This window comes from Neodiprion virginianus, chromosome 1 (assembly GCF_021901495.1).
Source record: "Neodiprion virginianus isolate iyNeoVirg1 chromosome 1, iyNeoVirg1.1, whole genome shotgun sequence".
In the NCBI taxonomy this organism is placed as follows: Eukaryota; Metazoa; Arthropoda; class Insecta; order Hymenoptera; family Diprionidae; genus Neodiprion; species Neodiprion virginianus.
Genome location: NC_060877.1, coordinates 11,618,867 through 11,627,557, shown reverse-complemented (window position 1 = coordinate 11,627,557; position 8,691 = coordinate 11,618,867). Strand labels below are relative to the sequence as shown.

Sequence of the window (8,691 nt, the reverse complement as noted above, 5' to 3'; positions counted from 1 at the left end):
TTGCCTTGATGGATATGTCGGATGAATAAGACTATGCACGTACACTACCGAAATGGGGTAAGTGCGCGGAGAATCTGTTCCGCGCAGAGGGCGCCACCGGAAATCGAAGCGATCAAACCGAAAATCGGAGCGCTCGGCGCGAGGGATCATTCCAAAATTATCACCCAGCGCGACAGGTCGCTAAGCGGGACTCGGAGCAGCCGATACACCCGGTAACATTAAAATTCTCAATTTTATAAATTTAAATAGACACTGCATTTAATATTAGAAATAATTAACTTCAAAGAATTCTAGCAGGCAAAATGATACTCGATGTAGCCCGCTAATTGTGAGTCCTATGAAAATCCACTATTAAGAGTTTTGGTGGTCCCCTTGTAACCGAGGTCTTATTAAATTACACGTCCTAATCCTTCTATGTGGAAGCCTATTCACGGCCAACTGCAACTAGCTGAATCCACGTTGCCAATGTAACGGTTTTGTCCAAAAAATTTACCGCGTCAGAAAGTCAGAATCCGCGTCTACATATAAACATCGATATTTGCTGTATGCGATAATTTTGTACCGAATACATTACATTATACGGTAAAGGATACACAGGACCTGTGGAAGTCTTAATGATGTCCTACTTTGAACCTAATCGTGAAAGAAATGGAAATTACCAAGCTTAGGCCTAGAATAGAATCTCTTTGCAGTACAATATGAGATAACGGATGTCAGTTGGTTTCAGAAGAATTCCAGTGTTATTGCAGAGTAAATGGAATAACATATGAAGAGACTACACCATACTGTCCATCAACGAATGGTTTGGTTGAGAATGAGGTGGGGTCATTTAAATGAGAAATTGATAAAGCGATGCGAGATAAGAGGCGTAGTAGAGGAAAATCACTCTAATGAACAGATATTTATTTGTTTATCGTAACGCGCTACATGAAAGCTCGGAAGGAAAAAAAACCGATAGATTAGATACTTTAATCGAAAAAGAGAAGCGGAAGTTTTTGAAGATGACCGATGATACGTCTGGGACGACAATAACACGCTCGAACCAGATTAAATAATCAAGGCTGGAGTTTTTCATCAGAAAAATTCCAGCGGACAAATTGTTGATAAAATTTCAGAACTTTTCTTTCGGAAAGTTTATCTAACTCATTTCTGGAACCTTACTGGTTAGAATAAGTTCGACAAATCAGAAATCACAACGCACAATCTCGTGATAAAAACGTGGAAGGTATCACCCCGAAAGCTAGAATTAGTTAGACTTGACGTAAGATTCTCGATGTTATGAGTATCTCAACCTTTACGGAACCTTCGCCGATTTTTTCGACTTTTTAATTTAACGTCCTAAAACTTTGTTATCTATGTCATTGGATGGCGAAATAGACGGATAAAAATCGACTTTTAATCTTTCTATTTTTTAGTAAAATATTGACGAATATTTTTTGTCACATCACTTTTGATACGAAATTTAGCCGATAACATGAATCAGAGAAGAGATATATTTATACGAAGCATTGTGAGGTACGAGATGGTGAAAATGCATCAAATCTGTATGAACAGATAACATAAATTTATTAAATTTATTTTGAGAGAAATGCGATGTAACGTTCACGGGTTTTTCAATGCAGAATGCGTTGTCGAAACACCCTGCCGGTGAGTTTCCTGTCCCAAATTGATTGTCAAATCAGTAAGATTAAATTTACTTAAAGGAGCTCTATTTGGATCGGGATGGAGATGTGTTAGTTCTCTGTTTTGTCATGTCCTGGATTCTGTCTAACTTTTTTGACGCAGGATGACGGAGTCAGGCCGCGAAGCCCTTCTCGCGCTTACGTCTAACTTAATTCCTGACCTCGCAGACGAATAGCTTGCACTCGTTGCTGCACTTACAGAGGCGAACTGTTAGGCCGTTCCTGCATCCCTGCGTTATAACCCTGGTTTTATTCCGTAGTTAGTCAAGAAAGAAGCAAGTATTGCAGTTATAAAGAATTTTTATGAAATTATCCAAATCAGAAATAATGATTTGCAAAGAAGTGGGACTAGAGTCAAAGTTCATGCGATAAGAAAATTTTTACGTCTGATTGACTACTTGCTAATTAGAATAATCAAAATTAAATAAGATTTGCGTTATTTACTGATCACGCTCCGACGATAATTGTTTTTATGTTTTACTGTAAATGCTTCGAATTCATTCCTCCAAGCGTAGATAAATCAGACACTTTTTGCTTGATTCTAAGTTTGAGCGTCAAACCGTTTAGGTTTGTGACCGTATTTGTATTTTTTGAATTTGTTTTTTTTTTTTTTTTTGAATACCGCTTTCCAGTTACTCGACCGTACGGTAAATGTATTGTCATTTTTTGGATAGCCTTTGATATTGCAAAAGAATCAAGTAGAGAATTATAAAGAAACCGTGCTAGTAATTCACATTTTTGGTTATATGTTTTTAATTGTTGATTCAAAAATAAAGAAAATAATGTTTTCTCCAAGTCTCTAGCAACTGCTTCGTGTTCTTAAAAAATTCACAATCTTTATCGATAGTTGCAAATATTATGTTGTCTTTCTCCCTTTCGAAATTTTCATGGAAAGTGACGAGTAGTGAGCCGAAGAGCATTATCTGCCGTTTTTTTGCTTTGAGGTACAGCTCGCATAACATTCAACACCGTAAAATTGGATATATTTACCTAAACTGCTAAAGGCCGATATATCGAATACCGGTCCCGTGAAGGTAACCGAATCAAAGATTGCCATGAACTTTGTAAAAAGGAACTTTGTGTCTTAAAACAATTCTGTAGAAAAGGGAAACGTGAATTAGTTTTCGATTGAAACGATTTGCGTAGAAACGAACCATATAGTTAATAATTTCCATAAGAACGATGCTCCGTCTATTAATTCAATACGATGTTGGAATATGGTCTAATTATAGGTACAACGTGTGGAGCTAATAAGTAATATATCATTGTAAGAACTTCAATAATTTTATTTAGACAGGGCGCAAACTCAGACACTTGCCCTGGACGCCAAAGTTGATAGTTACGATTCTGGACAGTTAGAATGGCTAACAATAAGTAATGGAGGAGGTTCTAGTACAATTACGATCGAACTTCACACGTCGATAAGTTTGTTTTAACAACAAATATGCATGGCTGGTGAGCTCCGGATGAAAACTTTGCCGTGATACGCTAACGGATATCCTGATTATTATACCATTTATTTCTCGCAGTGCTAGCACTTTGCGTCAGATACACTTCGACCGCGTGAGTATGGATTACATCCAATAATGAAGAATATGTTTCTTGACCTCCAATAATGATGAATTAAATCAATTAATACATGTGTATCTCACCACAACAGTGGATTTACAGCAACTAAACTTCACACGCTCCACAATTTGATAAATGCAAACAACTAGTGTATGATTTTCCCGCACGGGGTACGTGATTTGCAAACACGAGTCGATAAGCTATTAATGTGTTTGGTAAAGATGTATTTCATTGAAACTTAAATTTTCAATGCGCAACCATTAATCGGAGTAGGGGCGATATGACACACGTATAACATTTATCGGAGCATAACCATTTGTCTCCCAATAAACGGAGCTATCCCATAGTTAGATGGAACTTGTTTTCGAAAGTGCTATCAACTTGACGTCAAATGAAAATTAAATCATACCACTTTTGCAATGCACGGCCTATATGTATAAGTATATGTTGTAAATTACTTTACCATTTAGTACAGCAATTTTCAATAAATTTTGGGAGTCTGATGTGAGATTTGAGATTGCAACGAGAGTGCTGAACCGTGCCGCACAACACGCTTAATGGGAATAACACGTTGAAAACAAATTCTGAATGTCGATTTAAGTGAATTGCCTGCAGGCCACTCCTCCCTGTCACAAGTAATCACATGTGACACTCCCCCTCCCCCCTCCATTTTAATTTAGAACTTGATTGTTCATTAAACAGAGTTTTGTATAACTTGCTAATTTTTAATGACAAATAAGCTACAGAGTTAAAAAAAATGGCCGTCAACAAGGAAAATTAAGCGTCAAACGAAATCGTTATCGGTCTTTCGGTGTATGAACATTATAGGCGGCCGACGAGTTGGCCTGCGAATGTTTTGAATCAGGCCACGAATGCCGAAAAAGTGTAAATACAATAAATTTTGATGTTTTAAATATCTTAATTTATCTAATAAATAATTTCACCCGTGGCCATATTCAGTTTTATTCTTATTTTAGATTAGATGTGGCGTCACGAAGTATGTCCTCCCCCCCTTGTCGCGTTTTGTCACACGTGGTGGACCCCCCTGTCACCCTGTTTGCCTGCAAAGTAATTAATGGGTTACTTCGAATGCCCTTAATAAATTAATCAAACTCGCAGTTGCTAATCATTGACACTAATACATGTTTCACGGCCCATAACTGCCAGTATCACAGAAATAATTCGAACGAAATTCGATTACGTGCCTTGGTGAGGAGAAAAGGGTAAAAGTTTGACGAACAACGATTCGAATTGAATATCATGTGACGGAATAATTCGATCAAGCCATGTGAAGCATTAATTAGTTATCGATGTGAAATCAATGGACACTAATGACTTAAGGAGAACTTATTTTTTATCTACTTAAATCACGAAACGGAAACATTTACGTTACTAGGACACTTACGATCAAGCCATACGGATCATTAATTAGTTTTCGATGGAGAATCAACGGACACTAATGACTTAACTGGAACTTATTTTCTGTCTACTTGAATCATAACAAGTAACGATTAGTGAATCCAATGAATAACGCGTAATGTATATTCCGTGAAGACACATTTTTAATAGAAATTCGATTGTGACCAACAGCATAAATTCCGTGTCCTGCTCTATTGAAGGTGATTCATTTTTATAAAGATCGAATTATTTTTAGGAAGAATAAGTAGATTTTTCCCATGTACACTTGGAGACAATAAATCTGAGCCGGCTAATTTTTTACACTAGACAGTTATGTTGGCAACACGGAGAAACTTAGAGCGCCACATTCGGCCGAGCGCGAAACAAACTCAATCTCAATAAACATAACATAATCAATGACCGTCGAATCTAACCTTAGAATACGTGTCAATCCAACAAGTCGTTATCCCCGCGGTATTTTAAGGTTAGATTCAACGGTCATGGGTTATGTTATGTTTATTGAGATTGAGTTAGTTTCGCGCTCGGCCGACTGTGGCGCTGTAGGTTTCTCTGTGTCTGTCTAGTGCACAAAATTGACCGTCTCAGATTCATTGTCCCCAAGTGTACATACTTCTCCAACGGTATCCTCTCTTTTGTGAAGCATTCACGAGCAATTATAGTTAGAAACAAAGGAAAATACAAGGTGTATTACTAGTGAGAAATTCAATGCGATTTACTAAACAATGCTGAGGAATGCTGTGTTTGGAATCTCGGAGTTAAATCGGTTGCGGCATGCTTTCGCTTAGGGCGCGATTACAAACGGAATTACTGGATACTCGCTTTCTCAGTCAGTGTTTCTCCGAGCGTCGATCGGGTAACGACACTTTATCAGAAATTGTGACCGTTCTTACTGCTGCGGAAAGTTTTCGTGACTTTGGAAGCGGCACCGGCCTTGTGACAAGACACGCATTTTTTCAACAGTTCTTCCGTTGAGATCAAAGTAAGTTTCTTTACTTTTCACTTATCTGATTTTTTTTTCACTTATTCAGTTTTCTGTATCAATAGCCACGTGAGTTTGTTCGCAGACATACAAAATATGTAAGGAGTTCGTCAATACAAATAATAATTTATCTGTGTCTGTGAGCGACACTATACAATTGATATTAAGAATAAGTTTCTCTAATATTTTCCGATCTCCTTTCAAACAAATTATCGATTTAAATACTAGGTGAATTTTTCATCGAGCAGCTGTTTAAAGAAAAATCCAGACGAAAGCAAGTATACAAATTTTTCAAAACAAGTTTTTTTTTTTTGCGAACGCTCGACCATATTCACTTACGATTATCACACTACTTCAAAGAATAATTAATGTTGTTGACAGATCTTCAATTGTGTCCACCTGTCGTGTCGTTAGCATTCTCTGTTTCACTGGTTTATCTGTGCTCTATGATTTCAAAAAGTTCTAATAAAGGAGCATCCGTTGTTCGCAACCACTCTTGACCGAACTTCGCAGAATTACAAATTAACTGACAACAATCGACATGTATTTTATTTCATTATCATAATACCACCTGAGTGATTGTGAAAAATGCATTGTTTTATTAATGGATCAGCCATTCCATTACTCATTAATTTTTCAATGATTAATGCGTTTTTTCATCACTGTGAATCATTTTGGTAGTTAATAATGGGACATCGCTGTATTATTCATTCCATTTTCAATGAACAATATACTTTTCCCCATTAGGCATTATTTTTATAGTTAGTACATTGATAAATTATGATAAAATTGAAATAATTGAGGTATCGTCATTCTCAATGTAACGGTTAATTTTTAAATCATTCAACTGCGAATATCCAGTATCATTTAATCGGAATGTTGTCAATCGATCATTTGACCTCCACGGTTAAGTAAAGCAATTACTGCAGTTATGATTATTGCAATTGGAATCCATGCATACATTGTGGCAATAATGATCCAATAACGATAACCTATTACTTTAGTAATTAACCGTTGCAATTCGAATCCATTCCTCAGTATTTTGGTCATTAATAATGTAATTCGAATCCATTACCTGTTACTTTGGTGATTATCAATTGCGTTATCGTCCATTGTCAATTATTCACGTTGTTACAAATCATGGTTTTGATGTATTACATATTATTTTTGTAATGGGTAATGCATTCGCTACATACACCATGTTCGGCGCCCGGTACCTAAGGGTTATCTCTGAAGATTACATTATTTTGTAGTCTTGTCACGCTGCTCGCGAGCACTTGAAAAACTTCGGCTGAAAGCTTTACGGTATCGAGAGTTATTCCAAAGATTTTTCGAACAGCCGATTCTGAATTTGAAGTAAAAAACTCGAAAATTCGAAACAGCGAACCTCAATATGGAATATATTGTTTCATTCCGGAACCAGGCTATTCTTTAACATCGCCGATGTTAAATCCAAAGACGAAGCTCAGAAATTTGATTTGGCGTACCTTTGATTGCTGTGAAAAAAATTACTATCGATCGATTCGAAGGGTATAGAAATTGATATCCGAAAGTTTTTCCGGCTGCTGATTTTGATCTGGTGCGCAAAATGTTTCAATTCGAAATTTCAATTCGACCAAGTCGCTCCATAACTGGTATCAACGAAGTTCATCGGCCACTAATTTTGCGTCATAAGTGAAAAGTCCAGAGTTCAGAATGGCAACTAGAAAACAGTTCCAAACTACGTATGAATTGTATGCGAATCGATATCTAGGGGACTTCAAAATTCCGATTTGCAATAAAGAATTGTTCAATTTAGATTGGGTATAAACTTCGCTTAGAGTAGATTGAATGGTTCTGAGACATTGGCATTTTATGGTCTTTGGTATCACAGATCTAGATCTTATAGTCAAAGTTTTACAATTGCAATTGTCGAATGATTAGCCAATAAGGACTGTTGGAGCAACATGAATTTTTTTTCTGTCCGAGACAGAACGATAAAGAAAAAATCAAAAGCGACATTCACTCAATGGCGTGGCAAAAAAGTCATTCGTCAGGATTTCCGAGACCGTATCGAAATTTTTCATCAAATGCTAGCTGAAAATATACACGGTGAAAAATAATCATTTCCTCAGATAATCCTAGCCTGTGAAGCATAAGTGTTTAAATCTTGTCTGCAATGAACAATGGATAGAAGATTATTTATGCCAATCCATTCTTACCGCGATTAAGACATTTTTCCTAATATAAATTGCGAAACTTTATCATAACTCAAAATGTGTGTTGTTTATTTTTTTCCGTATTCGGAACCAAAGAAAATTTTTTAATTCTGTGAGTAAGATCTGTATATTTTATAAATCACATTCGTTTGCGTATGTTACTTAATTTTTTCAATTGAAATCTCGGAATCAAAAATACGATCAGTTCAAGCTTTTGATTTTTCGGAATAATGCTAAAATTCTTAACTATTACACGTGGCTACGGTTAATTAGATGGTAGTGAATTATCTGAAATAAATTTCAATGCACCTGTAAACGAATATTTATATTATCGATTGCATTCTCAAATCTATGAAATAACACTGTATTGTAGAAATTAGGTCATACATACTGAAATTTCAGCAATGTATTTACTCACAATTAGCAGCAAGCTGTCTTACCGTCCTTACATTATTTTGATTAATACATATTATAGATAGGCTCTCGAACAACAGCTATTAAAGCTATCACACTTTCTACAGAAATATGTGTTATGTCCGCTGCTATCAGAGATAGTGCAAGCGAGGTTATTGCTTCCATAAAAAAAAAAAAACTGTTATCGTCCAAAGCGTTGAAGAATACACACACGTCTTTCCTGAAATCCAGACGGTCTTGGAACACCGAAGCAGTATTTACAATTGAAAAAGTATTACCGATGTAAGCCCATTTTCATGCCTAGATTCTAGATTCATGAATCGGGTACGTTATACCTTATTTAGTTATAATTTTATTTCCATTCCAGGTTTAATAATCCGTCGGGAAATAATGGATTATTGACAAATCGAGCATAAAATTAAGATTTCCT

General features: G+C 36.2%; 1 protein-coding gene across 3 annotated transcripts in view; it reads left to right on the top strand.

Annotated features, from left to right (window-relative positions):
* LOC124301155 (flavin-containing monooxygenase FMO GS-OX3-like) overlaps positions 1–8,691 on the top strand; it is a 44,993-nt gene that overhangs the window by 8,216 nt on the left and 28,086 nt on the right. The window contains exon 1 of one of the 3 annotated variants that reach the window (XM_046755905.1): positions 5,339–5,649. The exons of the other annotated variants lie outside the window; for them this stretch is intronic. The gene's annotated coding sequence lies outside the window, so the exon portion shown is untranslated. Of the gene's footprint in view, positions 1–5,338; positions 5,650–8,691 lie in introns of those variants that run through there. 3 annotated transcript variants of the gene reach the window in all.